This window comes from Chiloscyllium punctatum, unplaced genomic scaffold (assembly GCF_047496795.1).
Source record: "Chiloscyllium punctatum isolate Juve2018m unplaced genomic scaffold, sChiPun1.3 scaffold_145, whole genome shotgun sequence".
In the NCBI taxonomy this organism is placed as follows: Eukaryota; Metazoa; Chordata; class Chondrichthyes; order Orectolobiformes; family Hemiscylliidae; genus Chiloscyllium; species Chiloscyllium punctatum.
Genome location: NW_027309879.1, coordinates 666,726 through 686,722, shown reverse-complemented (window position 1 = coordinate 686,722; position 19,997 = coordinate 666,726). Strand labels below are relative to the sequence as shown.

General features: G+C 44.5%; 2 long non-coding RNA genes across 3 annotated transcripts in view; both read left to right on the top strand.

Moving 5' to 3' along the window:
• The window catches only part of LOC140471659 (uncharacterized), a 70,819-nt gene that overhangs the window by 11,414 nt on the left and 39,408 nt on the right, over window positions 1–19,997 (top strand). The window contains exons 4-5 of one of the 2 annotated variants that reach the window (XR_011957148.1): window positions 2,958–3,043; window positions 6,387–6,473. The exons of the other annotated variant lie outside the window; for it this stretch is intronic. This is a non-coding gene — a long non-coding RNA (uncharacterized lncRNA). The remainder of the gene's footprint in view (window positions 1–2,957; window positions 3,044–6,386; window positions 6,474–19,997) is intronic. 2 annotated transcript variants of the gene reach the window in all.
• LOC140471660 (uncharacterized) lies at window positions 10,210–17,236 on the top strand. The gene is made up of 3 exons (XR_011957149.1): window positions 10,210–10,311; window positions 15,185–15,291; window positions 17,174–17,236. It is a non-coding gene; the product is annotated as an uncharacterized lncRNA (long non-coding RNA).

Here is a 19,997-nt window from a genome sequence, read left to right as displayed (position 1 = left end):
CTCTGTAATGGCCACAACATCGAAGTCCCAGGTACCAACCCATGCTGCAAGCTCACCTACCTTATTTCTTATACTTCTGGCATTGAAGTATACACACTTCAAACAACCTTCCTGTTTACAGGCACCCTCCTTCGAGATCGAAGCCATGTTCCTAACCTCCCTACACTCAAGGTCCTGTACCCTAAATCTACAGTCCAGGTTCCCATGCCCCTGCAGAGTTGGTTTAAACCCTCCCAAAGAGCACTAGCAAGCCTCCCCCCAAGGATACTGGTGCCCCTCAGGTTCAGGTGTAGACCATCCTGTTTATAGAGGTCCCACCTTCCCCAGAAAGAACCCCAGTTGTCCAGAAACCGGAATCCCTCCCTCCTGCACCATCCCTGTAGCCACGCATTTAACTCTTCTCTCTCCCTATTCCTCGACTCTCTATCACGTGGCACGGGTAACAAACCAGAGACAACGACTCTTTTCGTTCTAGCTCTGAGCTTCCAACCTAGCTCCCTGAAAGCCTGTCTAACATCCTCACCCCTCTTCCTACCTATGTCGTTGGTGCCAACGTGGACCACGATCTGGGGCTGCTCCCCCTCGAGGACCCGGAAATGACGATCAGAGACATCACGTACCCTTGCACCTGGGAGGCAACATACCAATCGTGAGTCTCTGTCGCCCCCACAAAACCGCCTATCTGTGCCCCTCACTATTGAGTCCCCAATAACTATCGCTCTACCTTTCTCCACCCTTCCCTTCTGAGCAACGGGGACAGGCTCCGTGCCAGAGGCCTGAACCTCGTTGCTTACCCCTGGTAAGTCATCCCCCCCCCACAAGTATCCAAAACGGTATACTTGTTCTTGAGGGGAATTACCCCAGGGGGTCCCTGCACTGGCTGCTTCCTCCCACTCCCCCTCACTGTCACCCATCTCTCTATAACTTTCGGAGTAACTACTTCCCTAAAGCTCTGTTCTATGACCACCTCTGCCTCCCGAATGATCCGTAGTTCATCCAACTCCAGCTCCAGTTCCCTAACACGGTCTTGGAGGAGCTGGAGATAGGTGCACTTCTTGCAAGTGTGATCAGGAGGGACGCTAATGGCTTCCCTCACCTCATACATGTTGCAAGAGGAACATTGCACTGCCTTCGCTGCCATCCCTCTAAAAGAGAAACTTTAAAAACTAGATCTAAAGTAACAATCAAGCAAAATGCAGCACTTACCTGCTTGTCACAATGGGTCTTATTATTAGGTTAGAGGAGGAGGGCGGGTAGGAGGCTCTACCCCTGTAGTGCCTCGGGTTCCTCGCCTGCGCGCTTTTATAAGAAAAAAACCTTCCCAGGTAAGCTAGCGCGACACCAGCTTCCGGGTCCGCTCGGCGCTTAAAAAAATACTTTAAATTTGAGCCATTAAAAAAACAATAACTGGACTATACCGTGACTTACAAAAACACCACCAGACAGCCGTTACTTGTTCCGCCGAGAGAGTGAGGCCGAAGGCTTGGAGCTGTGCACTTTAATAAGAAAAAATCTTCCCATCTTAAACCCTTTCTATTGATTCAGTTTATTTTACTTTATCAGCACTTGAAATCCTGACATTTTTATTTCTCCCAACATTGGTTAAAGAAATTATAAGTTCATTCATCCAAGTTAATTTTGTAATCTTTCACAAAGAAAAAAGTGAAAATAACATATAGCTCAGTGTAAAACAAAATACTGCAGCTGCGCGATATCTGGGAACACTCTAAAGGTGAGGCACTGATACTGCACAAGTTTGTCAGCACGGTTTCAATTACTGACAATAATTTAGTAATGTCTTAGCCTTCCCATAGTTAAGGTAAATGTGAGATATCTGAATTTCATGAATTGCTTCCTATTGCACTTTGATCAACCAAAATTCTTCTTGGTTTAAACTTCTCAAAGGAGAACGTGATGACCAAAGAAGCTGGACAGCAGAGTCGAAAACTGTCATGCTGGAAAAGCACAGCAAGTCAGGCAGCATGCGAGAAGCAGGAGAGTTGATGTTTCAGGCATAAGCCCTTCATCAGGAATCACAGGCTTCAGAAAAATAACTGGCATAGACTTATGCCAATACATATGTAGAAGGGTCAGATTAGAGACTAATTTCAGATTTGGTACCATTCAACATATCAGCAAAGCAGGTCGCACCGCGCATGCTCTAGCCAACAAAGTGACCCGCGGGTGATTGATGTCAGCACCGGACCAATGAAAGGACGGTGGGCGGATCTGGGTGACCGAGCGGGATGTTGGTCCTCCAACCAATCAAAGTAAATGAAGGGCGGAGCTAAATTAAACCATGTGATCACCCTCGCGCGCGGCGCCGAGTCGCTGTAATGAATGTTCGGGAAGTTATGGAGCGAAACGATACGGTAAGGAAAGAAATAAACGGGGGAAAAACTGTGTTGCTATGAGCGGAGAGGTTTTACAAACAAATTGTGCACGTCGCAAAACACAAATTTGAACGTCCCAGTCCCGTGTTTGCGGTAAATGGGGAATTGCCTCAGAGCGGCTCCAGCGTTGAGTGAGCGCCGCCATCTTTATTCGGGACAAAGACTCACTGGACATGTGCACCGCCGCCATCTTTGTAGGGGGCAAGGTGCAGCCAGGCGCATGTGCAGCCTTTCTCTGGGACAGAGTCATTGGGGTCAGAGCAGCCAATGCTGCTCTGATTCACCTCTGGGCTCCCTCATGACCACTTTGTCAATATATAGCTTCGTCAGTCTCGAAAGTAATTTATAGACAAAGGGTTTTTCACTGCGGCCCAGCCCCTGACCATGTACTGCTCTATTATCAGATTACTTTTTTCTTCAATATTTTTGACAGTCAAGAATTCTTTTTTCCAACAAGCAAGTGTATTTTCCTTCCATTTCTGACTATCAAATTCTGCACCATTTTCATTCCCTGTAATCTGTTTTGCACTCCCTGAAACATTAACTGTGTTTCTACTTCCACAGATACCAGTGATTAATGCCAAAGCCCTGTTGCCTGTGGAGAGGGTGATGTTTGACTTTCTTGTACAGCTGCAGTTTGTGTGGTGAAGGTGCTCCTACAATGTGGTTGGATAAGAGACATTACAGAGTATTCATTCAGCAACAGTGATGATGATTTGAAAATAATATCCAAATCAACAACTGTTTGTATTTCTATTATCATGCTTATAATTTCACAAAAATACTATTGAGAACTTTAAACATAAGGCCAGAGATGGAGATATTAGGGCAGGTGACCAAAAGCATTGCCAAAAAGCAGGTTTTGAGGGATGTCTTAAAGGTGGAAAGCAGACCTGTGAGGTTTTGGCTGCGAATTTCAGACCAAGCTGCTTCAGCAACTTTAGAAACAGCCACACAGGTGAAGTGATGAATTAACAAATGGTTGGGAGTCTCGAAGAAAATGGGTTGTCGAGGTCTCAAAGTGTGTGTGGTGCAGGGAGCTAGGGCACTGACTCGGTGCTGGCTGGTTCAATATATATAACCACGGGATTTACGCTCTCCTCAGTTTAGGGCACTGACTGTGTGCTGGCTGGTTAAATATATATAACGTGGAGATTTACACTCTCCTCACTTTCGGGCACTGACTCTGTGCTGGTTGTTTAAATATATATATAAAACCAGGAGATTTACACTCTCCTCAGTCTCTTGTCAAGCCTTATCAGAGCTCACCTTGACCCTTTACCCTAATCTCACTAATCTCACTTTCCAACTTTCTTTCCTCTGCTGCCGCCTCATCACTCCCCCCCCCCCCCCCCTCCACCAATTCATAGATATTGTTCCTTGTTCTGTCTGTTGGTCTTTTTCTGGTTATGTCCTTCTCTCCCATTCTGTGAAAAACTAATATTTGACCTTACCATTTTGGAAAGTCCTGCTCCATCTCCACTCTCCGTTTCCTTTCTGAATTCCTTGCATTTGGTGTCCCTCAACGATCTATCCTTGGGTCTCTCACGTAGATAGTGCCAGGAGGTGATATCATCCAAACACACTGTGTTAGGTTTGACATGTACACTGACGATGCCCAGCTCTCCCTCCCCATCATCCCTCTCCATTACTCCACTGTTACTCAGTTATCAAACTGCTTGTCACATTCCCACTATTCGATTAGCTGCAATTTCAGCCAATGAAACATTGTCATGGTTAAACCCATTGCCTTACCTTTACCTTTCTGCTGAGCCCCTCCCTCTCACTGGGAACTCTCTGAAGCAGAACGACACTCTTCACAATATTGCTGTTATATCTGACCCCAAGGTGACCTTCTGATCAGACATCCACACAATCACAACACCAGGAATTCCAATCTCTTAAACGTTGCTTTTCTCCACCTCACCCCAGCTCTATTGCTACTGAAACCCCTTACCCACGTCTGTGTCGCCTTAAACTTGAATCCAAAACAGAACCCTTGATTCCGTGACTCAGAATCTGGTTTCAGACTCCCCTCTCGGTATTTACCCTCAGACACATCCCCTCTGTATTTATCCTGTCAAACCCCTTCAGAATCCCATCTGTCTCAATGAGATCACCTCTCTTTCTCCAAAATCCAGTGAGTAGAGTCCCAACCTTTTCAGCCTTTATTTAAAAGATAATCCCTCCAGACCAGGGATCATCTCATTGAATCTTCCCTGAAATGCCTCCAATAAAGTGAGACATTTCCTTATCTAAAGGGACCAAAACTGCTCTCATTACTGCAGATATGGTGGTCTCACCAGCACTTCCACACGTTACTCTCAAGTATATACTCCAAACTCTAATACTGAAAAACTTTGAAACAAAACATTCGATTCCCCTTCCTGATTCCCTGGTGTAACTGTGTGGTAGCTTTCTGTGTTTCCTGAACAATTACCCCGGTCCCTTTGTGGTGCAGCTTTCTACAGTTTCTACCATTTAAATAGTACTTTGTTCTTTTATTATCTCCTCCAAAATGAGCAATTTCCCATTTTTCCCAAGTTACACCCCATCTGGCAACTTGTTGCCCCCTTCTCCTGTGCATCTCTCTCTTTTCACATTGGTCAGGATGGAGACAACTTGCCCATCGTTAGGCATTAGCCTTTCACACCCATGTCTTATTGATGAGGCAGAGCGGCAGCACGGAATGAAAGAAAAGAAAGTAATTCTTGTTCCCCATAACTCACTGACGCTTGCATCATTTTCTCCAATGTGTCAAAGAACTGCTGTGTTCAGTCACATGAGATCTCAAGTTGGAATCTCCTAGAAACCCACAGATTTCCCTCTGAGTTGACTGCTGATGTCCTCAAGGGTAATATGTACAGTAATCCTGGGCCACGAGGAGGGGATGCTGTGAGTTTCTAACTTAAACTGATAGTGACAGATTTTATAAACTTGTATTACGGGATATTACAGGTGGACATTCAGTTGGTAATCTCAGTAAATATTCTGCTAAACTCTAATTGAATTACTCAGTATATCAGGATCTGGATATTCGCATTGTGTGTGTGAGTATTGTGTTCCAGACCAATCCCATTTGCTGCTTAAAAATTCTCCTTTGAATCATCGCATTCTCTCAAAAGGTCTCCCCAAACCTTCAATGTGTCCTGTAATCCTTTTATGCTGACCTGATGAGTGTAAGGTTTATTATTTGAATGTGTAATTTTTGTATAAGGATTTCTCAGAGAGAGAGCAGAATATTCTTAAAGGGGAGAATAGCCATTTTGAGGGGAGGCTGTTGTTTACTAGTATCAATGACATAGGAATAGAAGAGTTCACATTATTGGATCATTGGAATCTCTTGTGGGGTAGAATTGACCTCCATCAGAATGATGGATTGTACTGGCACTGGAAGGGAACAGTTGCTAGTGCTATTCAGGAGGCATTAAACCAGTGAAGGAATGTGGGTAAACCCAGAGAGAGAGTGAGGGAAGAGCTCAGTCTGACGCTGGTACAGTTCAGACGTCAAACAGTCAAGGCAGACAAGGGCAAGGCACAGAATGAGCAGTTACACTGCATTTATTTCAATGCAGGAAGCCCGATAGGTCGGGCAGAGGAGCTCAGGGTATGGTTTTGAACATCGCACTGGGATATTATAGCAATTACAGAGGCATGACTTAATGATGGATAGGACCAGCAGCTTAATGTTCCAGTGTATAGATGCTATAGCAAAGATAGAAAGGGGGCAACAGAGCAGGGGGAGAGGTATTTTTGATTAGGGATAACATCACAGCTGGGCTTCAAGAGGGTATTCCTGGGAATACATCGAGGCAAGTTATACAGGTGGAACTGAGAAATAAGAAAGGGATGATCTCCTTATTGGGATGGTACTATTGACCCTTCCCCAATAGTCAGCAGGGAGTTGAGAAGCAAATTTACTAAGAGATCACTTATCTGTAAGAATAGTATGGTTGGGTACAAGACTTGACTTTCTTTGTTATTCATTCACAGGATGAGGGTGTCACTGGCTGGGCCCAAAGGGCAGTAAAGAGTCAACCACATTGTTGTAGGTCTGGAGTCACATGTAGGCCAGACCAGGTAGGGATGGCAGATTCCTTCCCTGAAGGATATTAGCGAATCTGATGAGGATTTTTTTCGCAATAATCAACAATGGATTCATGGTCTTTAATAGATTCTTAATTCCAAATTTTTATTGAATTCACATTCCACTGACTGCCGTGATGGGATCCAAACCCTGGGCCCCAGAACGTTATCTGGGTGTCTGGATTATCCATCTAGTGATAATCTCACTAGGCCATTTGGCAGGGTGAGTGACTGAAGTATCCGTGGGGCAGCACATTAGCACCAAAGATCCCATGGTCTCTGCAGAAGATAGAAAGGGCTGGGGAGGGAGATATATCCCTGGTGGTGGGGTCTGACTGTAGGTAGCGGAGATAGCAGAGGTTAATGGAGATTAGTGGGTGGCAGGTGAGGACCGGGGGATTATATTCTTATTGTGGTTGGAGGGGTTGGGGGGAAGGCAGAGGTACAGGAAGTGGAGGATATGCGTTGGAGTGCATTGTTGATCAAGTGGGAGGGAAATGCGGTCCTTGAAAGAGGAAACCTTTCTGGGATGTCCTGGAGTGGAATTGCTTCTCTTGGGAGCAGATATGGCAGGGACAGAGGAATTGGGAGTACAGGATCACGTTTTTACAGGAATATATTCGAAGGTAATCAGGAGAGCAAAAAGGGGACTTGAAATATCTCTAGGAAATAGTTTAAGGAGAATCCAAAGAAATTCTACAAATACATTGAGGATAAAATAATAACCAGACACAGAATAGGACCCCTTAAAATCAACAAGGCCATCTATGGAACAACAGGTTCTGGGAGAAATACTATGCTATTCTATTCTAGAGAGTTTGTAGAAATAAATAGTGATAACTTGAAAAGTGTCTATATTACAGAGGAGGAAGTCCTGGATGTCTTAAACAGTAGCAAGGTGGATAAATCCCTGGGACCTGATCAGGTTATCCCAGAAATTTGTGAAAAGCTAGGAAGGTGGTGGCAGTGCCCCTCCCTGAGGTATTTATATCATTGTTTGTGACAGGTGAGGTGCTGGAAGATGGGTGCCATTATTTAAAAAAGGTGGTAAGGAAAGGCCAGGGAACAAGAGAACAGTCAACCTAACGTCACTGGTAGGTAAGTTGTTGGAAGGGATTCTGAGGAACAGGATTTACATGTATTTGGAAAGACAAGGATTGATTAGGGCTAGTTAACATGGCTTTGTGTGTGGGAAATTCTCTCTCTCTAAATTGATTGAGTTTCTTTGAAGATGTGACAAAGATGATTGATGAAGGCAGACTGTGGACGTTGTCTATATGGACCCTGAACGATGTTCCACAAAGCAGACTGGTTAGCAAAGTTAGATAACATGAAATGTTGGGAGAACTACCCATTTGGATACAAAACTGGCTTGAAGGTAGGAGGCAGAGGGTGGTGATGGAGAGTTGCTTTGCCGACTGGAGGCCTATGAGCAGCATTGTCCTGCAGGAATGGATATGGGTCCTTGAATAAATGACTTGGATGTGAATATATGAGATATGGGCAGTGGGTATACAGAAGACACCAAAATTGGAGGTGTAGTGGACAATGAAGAAGGTTAGTTCAGAATGCAACAGAATCTTGACCAGATGGGCCATTGGGGCGAGGAATGGCAGACTGGGTTCAATTTAGACAAATGTAAGCTGTTGGATTTGGGAAAGGCAAATCAGAACAGGACTTGTACACTTAATGGTAAAGTCCTTGGGAATGTTGCTGAACATAGAGACCATGGAGTGCAGGTTAGTTGTTCCTTGAAAGTAGAGTCACAGGTAGGCAGACGAGTGAAGGTGGTGTTTGGTATGCTTATATTTATTGGTCAATGCATTGAGTACAGAAGCTGGGACGTAAAATTGTGGTTGGACAGGACATTGATTAAGCCATTTCAGGAATTATGTTTTAAGTTTGAAATTCCCTGTCCTGGAAAGGATGTTGTGAATCTTGAAAGAGTTCAGAATAGATTTACAAAGACTTTGCTAGGGTTGGAGGATTTGGGCTACAGGGAGAGGCTGAATAGGCTAGGGGTTAATTTCCCTGGAGAGTCAAAGACTGAGAGGTGACTTCATGGAGATTTATAAAATCATGAAGGGCATGGATAAGGTGAACAGCCAAGGTCTTTTCCCCCCAGTTAGGTGGGTTCAAAACAAGATCACATGGGCTTACGTTGAGAGGGCAAAGATTAAAAACGGATCTAAGGGGCAAAGTTTTCAAGCTGTGTGTGGTGTATGTGTGGAATGAGCTGCCAGATGAAGTAGTGGAGGCTGATACAATTACAACATTTGAAAGGCATCCGATTGGGTACATGAATAGGAAGAGTTTCCAATGATACGGACCAATAGCTGGCAAATGGGGCTCCATTTGTTGAGGATTCCTCGTTGTCATGGACAAATTGGACCAAAGGTCTGTTTCTGTGCTGTACATCTCTATGACACTAATAAATGAAAATAAGATATGTTCCTCTATTTTGGAGAGCTAGCAGAAGCACAGATAATTGTCCTTGGAGCTGAGAAGGTTAAGCAGTGATTTTGACCAGGTGCAAATTTGTTTATAGGATATCTAATCTGCAGAGAGAGGGGAATTGTTAACAATGTCACAATTTTAGTAACTATTTTCAGGTAATTGGCAAATAATGTGAATATGTGAACATTATTTTTTTCAGTAAGTTCTGAGTATCTGGAACAGTCTGAATGGCAGCTGGACACAGACTCAGCAGTTATTCATAATCAGATTTAGAATTTTACTTTTTAAGGGAAGATTTGGGGAGCTATGGGCAAATGGGAAGGGAATTGGGACAGACTTGCAGCATCTTCAGAGGGAGAGGGTACATCCCAAATGGGCTGAATAGCCCCAGCCCCTGTGCTCTGTGATACTGCCCCATTGACTGTGAATGATGAAGCTCATCCCAGGGCAGAGAGAGGGAGGATCCCACCACTCACCTCACAATGGGCCCCGATGATTGATGTCAGCGCAGGCCAATAGGGGGCAGAGGGCAGTACTGGAGGACCAGGTCGTACCAGTTTGTCCTCCAACCAATCGGAGTGAATGAGGGCATCCTCAAGGCTGGAACTAAAGAAAGACTCATATCGCAGAGATTTGAGAAACTGGAGGACATGAGATAGGGAGCGTTCTGTGGCTGGTGAGGAATTATATAAATAAGTAAGAGTTGTGAGGCTGGATGAAGTGACAGTGATCGGGAGAGTTGAGGATGGAGGAATTTAGAGTTAGTGAGGATTAGAGTCATAATGTTATACAGCAAGGAAACAGGCCCTGTGGTCCAACCAGTCCATGCCAACTATAATTCCAAACTGAACTAATTGTACCTGCTTCTGCTTAGTCCATATCCATCCAAATATTTCCTATTTATGTACTTATCTGAAGGTCTTTTAAATATTGTAATTGTATTCACAGCTACCACTTCCTCTGGAAGTTCATTTCACACGTATAATTTTTTTAAAAACCCTAATGTCTTTTCTCAAATCTTTCTAATTTCTTCTCAAAATGAATGCACCCGAGTTTTGAATCCCCCTCTCTCCCAGCTATTCACCTTATCTACACTCTTTCTGATTTTGTAAACCTCTAATAAGGTCACCCCTCAACCTTGTGCATGCCAGTGAAAAAAATTCCCAGCCTATCCAGCCTCTCCTTAGAACACAATCCCTCCATTCATGGAAACATCCTGGTAAATCACTTCTGAACCTGCTCCAATTTAATAATATCCTTCCTATAACAGCACAACCAGAACTGGACAGAGTATTCCAGAGGAGGCCTCCCCAACGTCCTGTACATCCTCAACATATCGTCCCAACTCCTGGACTCAAAGGTCTGAACAATGAAGGTAAGTTTGCTAAGCACCTTCTTAACCACCCTGTCTACATGTAACACACACTTCAAAGATCTGAAGCCCTCGGTCTCTTTGTTCCCATATCACTACTCAAGGCCCTACTTTTATTGAGTGTAAGTCCTACCCTCGTTTGTTTTGTCAGGATGTTATATTTTGCATTTATTCCAATCCAAAAAACCTTTGAGTATAAAGGCAGTAGGAGTATAATTAAGAGGGAAATCAGGAGGCAAAAAAGGGCCGTGAGAAAACTTTGGCAAATCGGGTTAAGGATAATCCAAAGGGCTTTTGTAAATACATGAGAAACAAAAGGCTAACTAGGGAGAAAATAGAGACCCTCAAAGATCTGCAAGGCAGCCATTGAGTGGAGCTGCAGGCGATGGGCGAGATAGGAAACAAGTATTTTGCATCAGTGTTTACTGTGAAGAAGTACATGGGAGATATAGAATGTGGGGAAATAAATGGTGACATCTTGAAAAATGTCCATATTACAGAGGAGGAGGTGGTGCTCAATGAGTGGCTAAGGAGCTGGTGCAGGGGAAAAGGATTCACGTTTTTTGGATCGTTGTGATCTCCTCTGGAGTAGAGTTGACCTGCATAAGAAGAATGGTTTGTACCTGAATTGGAAGGTGTCTAATATCTAGGCAGGGAGACTGGCTGGTGATACTCGGGAGGCATTAAACCAGTGAGGGAGTGGGTGTAAACCCAAGAAGATAGTGAGAATAGAGGTATGTCTGAGGCTGGTACAGTTCAGAAGTCAAATAATCAAGGCTGGTAAGGGCAAGGCACAGAATGAAGTCGGACTGAGCAGTTGCACTGCATTTACTTCGATAGAAGAGGCCTGACAGGGAAGGCAGATGAGCTCAGGGTATGATTTTGAACATGGCACTGGGATATTATAGCAATTACAGAGGCTTCAATCAGGGATGGATAGGACTGGCAGCTTAATGTTCCAGGGTATAGATGCTGTTGGAAGAATAGAAAGGGGGACAAGAGAGGGAGTGGCATTTTTGATTCGGGATAGCGTTATATTTTTGCTTAGGGAAGATATTCCTGGGAGTACGCCCAGTGAAGTTATTTAGGTGGAACTGGGAAATAAGAAAGGGATGATCACCTTTTTGGGGTTTTCTGCATGGATTTCCTCCGGGTGCTCTGGTTTCCTCCCACAGTCCAAAGATGTGTAGGTTGGCTGGCCCTGGGAAATACAATGTTACAGGGGGAGGTTAGGAGGCTCTCCAGGTCAGTATCAATGTGATGGGCTGAATGACCTGCTTCCACACTGTTGGGAATCTCTGATAATTCTAATAGTTTTAAAATAGTTACAGAAAATAATATACCAGATCTAAAAGTTCTGGTTCTGAATTGGACAAAGGCCAATTTTGATGGCACAAGGCAAGAACTTTCATCTGGCCCCTCAAGCCTGCTCTGCCATTCAATAAGATCAGGGCTGATCTTTTCATGGCCTCCGCTCCACATTCCTGCTCTCTCACCACTACCCTTAATTATTTTCCTGTTCACAAATCTACATTTTGCCTTAAAGGCATTCAAGTTGATAATGTCAAATGCTGCACTCGGTCGGGAATTCCACAGATGCACAACCCTTTCGCTGAAGAAGCTCCTCCTGAACACAGTCCTGAACCTGCTCCCCCTTATTTTGAGGTTATGCTCTGTAGTTTGACCCGAACCCCCCCCCTCCCCCCGCAGGTGGACATAGCCTCCCTGATTCTGTCTTATCTACTCCCTTCATAATTTTATAGTTTCCTATCCAACCTCCCATTCTTCTAAATTACAATGACTATAGAATCAGTTTTCTCAATCTCTCCACATACACCAACCCTCAACTCCCAACTCAAACTAATGACCCTCCTCTGTACTCCCTCTAGTGTCAGTACATCCTTCCTGAAGTAAGGAGACCAAACCTGTACACAGTACTCCAGGTGTGGCCTCCCCAGCACCCTGTACAGCTGCAGCATAACCGTCCCTCTAGCAATGAAGGACAATATTCCCTTCACTGCCTTAATTACCTGCTGCACCTGCAAACCAACTTCCTGTGATTCATGCACAAGGGCACCCAGCTCCCTCTGCGCAGCAGCCTGCTGCACGTTTTCACCATTTCATCATCCAGTTTGCTGTTAGTCCGACCAAAATGAATGACCTCGCATATCTCAACATTGAACTCCATCTGCCAGATCCTTACCCACTCACGTAACTGATCTGTATCCCTGTGCAGACTGACAGTGGCCTCTGCAGACATTGCTTTACCTCATCTTTGTATCAAATGTGAACTCTGACACCATACACTTGGTCCTCAACTCCAAAACATTTGTGTAAATTGCAAACATTTGTCGTGCCAACACTAATCCAAACACCCGTTTATCCCCATTCTTTATTTTTTGTTGGTTAACCGATCCTGTATCAATGATAATTACCCATAATGCCATGCATCTTTACCTTATGCAGCAGCCTTTTATGTGGCAACATATCGAATGCCTTCTGGAAATCCAGGTACACCACATCCACCGAGTCCATCTTGTCCAACGCATTCGTCGTATCCTCAAATAATTCCAGTAAATACGTTAAACGTAACCTGCCTTTCATGAATCCATGCTTTGTCTGCTCAATGAGATAATTTCTACCCAGATATCTGACCACTACTTCCTTGAGAGATTCAAGCATTTTCTCCATTAGACACGTTAAGCTAACGGGTCCTTTTTGAAAAATAGTGGCACCACATTTGCAGCTTCCAGTCTGTCAAAACCATCCCAGAATCCAACAAATTTTAGTGAATTATCACGAGGTCTATTTGTTATTTCCCTCCCCACCTCCCCGCCATCTCTTTTAGTCCCTGCGATGCATTCCATCAGAGCCAGGAGACCCATCTACCTTTAGGCTGTTATCTTTCCCAACACCACCTCTTTACTGGGAATGATTGCTTCTTTGTCCTCATCTGCCATTGCCTCCATAGGCCTGCGACAACAAGAGTACACAGACAGTGTGTTCCTATTAAGGCCAAGGCTGGTAGGTGTAGAGAATGCTGCCTATCAAAAGAAATTGAGGGCCTGGTCAAGAAAATGAAGGAGGTATATGGCAGGTACAGAGAGCTGTTTTTGTGTGAATCCCTCGAGGAGTATAGGGGCAGTAGGAGTATACTCGAGGTAAACCAGGAGGGCAAAAAGGGGACATGAGATAGCTTCAGGAAATAGGCTTAAGGAGAATCCAAAGTGATTGTGTAAATACACTAAGGACAAATGAGTAACCAGGCAGAGAATAGGTAACCGCAAAAATCAAGGCTGTCTGTGGAACCACAGGAGGTGAGAGAGATTCTGTATGAGCGGAGAGGTTTTACAAACAAAATGTGCACGTCGGAAAACACAAATTTGAACGTCCCAGTCTCGTGCTTTCAGTAAACGGGGAATTGCCTCAGTGTGGCTGCAGGCATGAGTGTGCGCTGCCATCTTTATTTGGGGCAAAAATTCACTGGACACGTGTGGAGCCACCAGCTTTGTAGGGGGCAAGGTGCAGCCAGGCGCATGTGCAGCCTTTTTCTGGTACAGAGTCATTGGGCAGGATTTACACAGAGCACATTCAATCTCAGAGAAATGGAAGTTTATTTCTGGATTTGTTTCGTCATTCAGTAAATGATTTGTTATCGTAAATGAGTTTGCAGGTCATACAAAATTGGAGGTGTTGTAGGTAATGAAGAAGGTTACCTCCGATTACAATGAGATATTGGTCAGATGGGGTTTAATTTAGATAAATGTGAGTTGCTGCATTTTGGAAAAGCAAATCAGGGCAGGACTTGTACACTGAATGGCAAGGCCCTGGAGACATTTGTGGAACAAAGAGACCTTGGGCTGCAGGTTCATAGTCCTTGCAAGTCAAGGATAGGATGATGAAGAAGGTGTTTAGTATATTTTCCTTTATTGGTTAGAGCATTGAGTATAGGATGTGGGAGGTCATGATGTTGTACAGGACCTTCGTTAGGCCACTTTTGGAATATTGTGTGCAGTTCTGGCCTGCCTCCTATCAGAAGGGTGCTGTGAACCTTGAAAGGTTTCAAAAAAGACTTACAAGGATGTTGTTAGGGTTGTGGATTTGAGCTGTAGGGTGAGGCATAAAAGGCTGGGGCTGTTCTCCCTGGAGTGCCATAGGCTGAGCGGTGATGTTATGGAGGTTTATACAATCATGAAGGGCATTAATAGAGTAAATGAATAAGGTGTTTTCCCTGGAGTGGTGGTGTCCAGAAGTAGAGGGCATTGCTTTAGGGTGAACGGAGAAAATTTCAAAGGGGCCTAAAGGACAACTCTTTCATGGAATGAGCTGCCAGAGGAAGTGATGGAGGCTAGTACAATTAAAACATGTTAAAGGCATCTAACTAGACATATGATATGATTAGGAAGCGTTTACAGGGATATAGGCCAAGTTCTGGCAAATGGGAATAGACTAGGTTCGGATACCTGTTTGGTAAGGATGAGTTAGACTGAAGGGTCTGTGTCGGTGCTATACATCTCTATGACTGTGGGATCATAACAGCTTATACTGCTCTGCTTCATCTCTGGGCTACCTCATGACCACTTTGTCAATATCTGGCTTCCTCAGTCTCGAACAATGGGTGTATTTTTGTTCTGTTTGGTTTTTTACTATTATTTTTACAGACATTTTTGTAAGTTAACTTTTCACTGCCGCCCAGCCCCTGACCATGTGTTGCTTATCAATATTTTCCAGAAAATCTTTAACAGTCAAGAATTCCTTTTTCCAATAAGCAAGTGTATCTTCCTTCCATTTCTGACTATCTCATTCTGCACCGTTTTCATTCCCTGTAATCCATTTTGCACTCCTTGAAACATCAACTGTGTTCCTCCTTCCACAGATACCAGTGATTAATGCCAAAGCCCTGTTGCCTGTGAAGAGGGTGATGTTTGACTTTCTTGTACAGCTGCAGTTTGTGTGGTGAAGGTGCTCCTACAATGTGGTTGGGTAAGAGACATTACAGAGTATTCATTCAGCAACAGTAAAGATCTGAAGATGATGTCCAAATCAACAACAGTTTGTATTTTTTTTATCATGCTTATAATTCCACAAAAATATTATTGAGAATTTTAAACATAAGGCCAGAGATGGTGATATTATGTCAGGTGACCAAAAGCATTGTCAAATAAGCAGGTTTTGAGAAATGTCTTAAAGCAGGAAAGCAGACCTGAAGTTTTGGCTGTGAATTTCGGAACTTGTTGCTTTGGCAACTGTAAAAGCAGCCACACAGGTGAAGTAATGAATTAACAGATCATTGGGAGTCTCGAACAAAATGGGTTGTCGAGGTCTCAAGGGGTGTGTGATGCAGCGAGCTAGGGATCATCACAACCAGGAATTAAATCAAGGGTGAGAATTTTAAATTGAGGGATATGGGCCAGATGCTGGCAGGTGAGACTAGATTGGGTTGGGATATCTGGTCGGCATGGACGGGTTGGATTGAAGGGTCTGTTTCCAAGCTGTACATCGCTGTAGCTCTATGTTGTTGATTATGAATAGCAGCCTTTTGATGGATCAACAAGTTTTGGTACGAGGGAGTACTTGGGCAGCAGAGATTTACAGGGAGGTTGAATGTGGGAAGCTGGCAAGGAGTATGTTTGGATAATGAAGTCCGCAGATAACTCCTTTACTGTGCATTGTGATGGGTGAGAGCGGGATTTACAAACCCATGCGATTACAGATTGTGCTGGAGTACAGTTCTGCTGTTGATGTCCCACAGTGCCTCAGAGATACCCAGTTTGAGATCCTACATCTCTTCAAAGTCTGTCCCATTTAGAACGGTGATAGTGTCACTCAACACGATGGAGGTTTTTCTCAACTTTAAGCCAAGACTTGTGTTTCCAAAAGGAATGTGTGATGGTCGCTCGTACTGATACTGTCATGGACAGATGGATCTGCAGCTGGTCAATTCATAACAATGAGATCAAGTATGTTTTGCACTCTTGTTGGTTCCTTCACCACCCGCTGCAGACTCAGTTGAGCAGCTATGTCCTTCAGGACCTGGCAAGCCCAGTCAGTAATTCTGTTGCAGAGTTAGTCTCGATTGTGGACATTGAAATCCTGTACCCAGAGTACGTTTGACACCATTTTACTTCCTCAGTGCTTCCTTCAAATGTTGTTCAACAAGAAGGAGAACTGATCCATCAGCCAAGGGAGGACAGTATGTGGTAATCAGCAGGAGCCATGAGATTTCCTGGTGTCCGGAGTCAATGCTGAGTACTCAAAGGGCAAATCCTCCCTGTCTTGTGCCACGACCTCTGCCTGGTCTGTCCTGCTGGTGGGGCTGGACATATCCAGAAATTTCAGGAGAAAGTGAAGACTGCAGATGCTGGAGATCAGAGTCAAGAATCTGGTGCTGGAAAAGCACAGCAGGTCAGGCTGATGAAGGGCTTAGGATCGAAACATCGATTCTCCTGCTCCTCGGATGCTGCCTGACCTGTTGCGCTTTTCCATCACCACAATCTCAATATCTTGGGATGGTGATGGTGGTGTCTGTTCATTGTCTGGAAGGGTTGATTTCATGAGTGTGAGTATGTCAGCCTGTTCCTTGATTGGTCTGTGAGACAGCTCTGCACATTTTGGCACCAAAATCCAGATGTTAGAGAGGAGGACATTGCACCATCTGTGGTGATTCTGTGGTTGTATTTTCTGGTGCCTTCTTAGATGCCGAGTAGTCCATCCAGTTTCATTCCTTTGTTGAGACTTTGCAGTGATTAATACAGTGAGTAGCTGGCTGGGCCACTGTCAGGTTGGCAGGATTTTTTCCGCCATTGACAATGATTCCATGGAGATCAGGAGATTCCTAATTCCAGTTATTTTTTCTTGAATTCAGATTCCACCATCTGCCAAGATGGGATTCGAACCAGGACTTCAGTCATTTGTTTTAATATTTTGGATAAAATTTAAGTACATTAGGTTTGTTCATTCATTTTAAATATCACTTACCCAGGTTTTGTTTCTTTGTGAAACACTGTCTATCATCCTGTCTCCTCCATCCTTCTCTCCAACAACAAGCGTTTGGAGCACATGGAGTTTCTCTGTCACTAAGACTGAGATAATCCGATCTGCTGCTTCCCTCCCTCCCATTAGCCCACTGAGTCAAACTGCCTCACGTGGTGTTCCCGGTTTTTATCCAAATCTACATCTTTCTCCAATCTCATCTCCTGTCAAGCCTTATCAGAGCTCATCTTGACCCTTTACCCTAATCTCACTAAACTACAGACTTTCCAACTCTCTCTTCTCCACCTCATCAGTCCCCCTCATCGATTCACAGACATTGTTCCTTGTTCTGTCTTTTCTGGTTATGTCCTTCTCTCCCGTTCTGTGAAAAACTGACATTACACCTGACCGTTGTTGGAAAATTCTGCTCCATCTCAACTCTCCCTTTCCTTTCTGAATTCCTTGCATTTGGTGTCCCTCATGGATCTATCCTTGGCACCTCCTGTATCTCACCTACATACTGCCAGGAGGTGACATTGTGCAAAAGTACCATGTTGGGTTTCACATGCACATTGATGATGTCCTGCTCTCCCTCCCCATCATCCCTCTCCATTACTCCACTGTTACTCAGTTATCAAACTGCTTACAACACTCCCACTACTCGATTAGGTGCAGTTTCCTCCAATGAAACATTGTAATGGTTCAACCCGTTGCCTGACAAATTCCTTTCCCTAACTGCTGAGCCTGTCCCTCTCACTGGGAACTATGCAGCAGAACTAGACTCTTCACAATACTGCTGTTATATCTGACGCGAAGCTGACCTTCTGTTTAGACTTCTACACAATCCCAAACACCAGGAATTCCAATCTCTAAACCGTTGCTTATCTCCTCTTCACCCTAGCTCCATTGCTACTGAAACCCCTTACCCGTGTCTGTGTTGCCTTAAACTTGACGAATCCAAAGCAGAACCCTTGATTCTGTGACTGGCTCAGAATCTGGTTTAAAACTCCCCTCTCAGTATTTACCCTCAGACACATCACTATTTATTCTGTCAAACCCCTTAAGAATCTGGTGGTGCGGTCTGATTGTAGGTGGTGGAAATGACACAGGATGACGTGTTGTATCTGGGTGGAAGGTAAGGACTTGGGGTGGGGGGGGAGTGTTCTATCATTGTTTCAGTTGGAGGTGTGGGTTTCAAAGGCAGAGGTGCAGGAAGTGGAAGAGATACCTTGGATGGTATTGACCACATGGGAGCGGAAATTGCAGTCCTTGAAATTTCGGGGCCATTTGGTATGTTCTGGCTTCACTGGAACACAGCAGTAAGCATGAGACAGAGATGTTGGCCAGGGAACAGACTCGTGTGTTAAAGTGGCAGGCAGCTGGAAGATCAGGGTCTGTTTTTGCAGCAGAACGTAGATCATCAGTCGCCATTTCCGCCACCTCCACTGAGATGCTGCCAGACACGGGTTCCTGTCCCCTCCATTAACAGCAATGCACCGTCCCAGCCAGATCGTAATCCACTCCTTTATCTTTCCAAATGTTCCAGTCTCTTTTGGTTCTGTCCCTCCCTGTTATTTACTCTTTAACCCCTATCTCCTGCAGTACAAAGATCTGCAGGTTAGTTGAATTGGCCAAGTTAAATTTCCCATAATGCTCAGGAATGTGTAGGTTAGGTTCATTAGTCAGGAGAAATATACAGTAATATGGCAGTGGAATGGGTCTGGGTGGGATACCTTTCGGAGGGACGCTGTGGCCTGTTTCCACACTGTCAGGATTCTAATTTTCCCAGCTCCCATCGGTTCTGAGGAAGGGCCACTGGACAGATTTCTGTTCCCAGATGCTGCCAGACTTGCTGAGCTTTCCCAGCACCTTCTGCTTGTTGTTCCTGATTGACACCTTCCAGGTTTGATTCAGATAGGGGAGGATCCCACCACTGACCTCACAATGGAGTCCAGCTGATTGGTGGAAGTTTCAGACCAATAGGAGAAGGTGGTGGGACTGGTAGACCAAGTGGAACCAGTTGGTCATCCAAACAATGGGAGTGAATGAAGGGCGTGGCCAGTGGGATGACCCGTCACCAGTAACTCTGCTGATGCAGCGCCACGTGACACGGCCGTCGGTGAATGTGGGAGACGCAAACAGGGAAGGGGAGAATGGCCCTCGGAGACAGGGAGATAATGAGTCACTTTAGACTGGGAAGTTTTAATTACACTCTGTGCGGTTCGTAAATCTGAATTAGAAACTCTTAATCCCGCATTTGCAGCAGATGGGAAAATGGCTGCGGCCCTCAGGCGGTGAAAGGTCATGGGATATGGCCGCTATTTTTATTGGGGGTAAGGTACAGTGAGGCGCATGTGCATGTCCCCTTCCTAGGATTTGGGGGGGGAGGGGGGGCATGCAACTTGAAGAGAGGCATTTACACATCAAGCACATACCAAGAAAAAATTATGTCTTTATATTCTTCCTGCACTGACTGAGAGTTTTGTTTTGTGAATTCATTGCATAGGATATTAAATCAGAATAATTGAGGCTGGGATCTCAAAAGCAAGTTTTTACAGTCAATGGAGTCATCAGGATCTGAATACCATTGGCATTTAACTGTGAAAGGAGAAAGGTTTGTCTGTTCTGTTTGTGAGAAAATATCTCCAATACTTTTGTTAAGCAGAAACATGTACAAATTCGTGGTTGGATCATCCTTTGGGTGTGTGCTCTGTTCT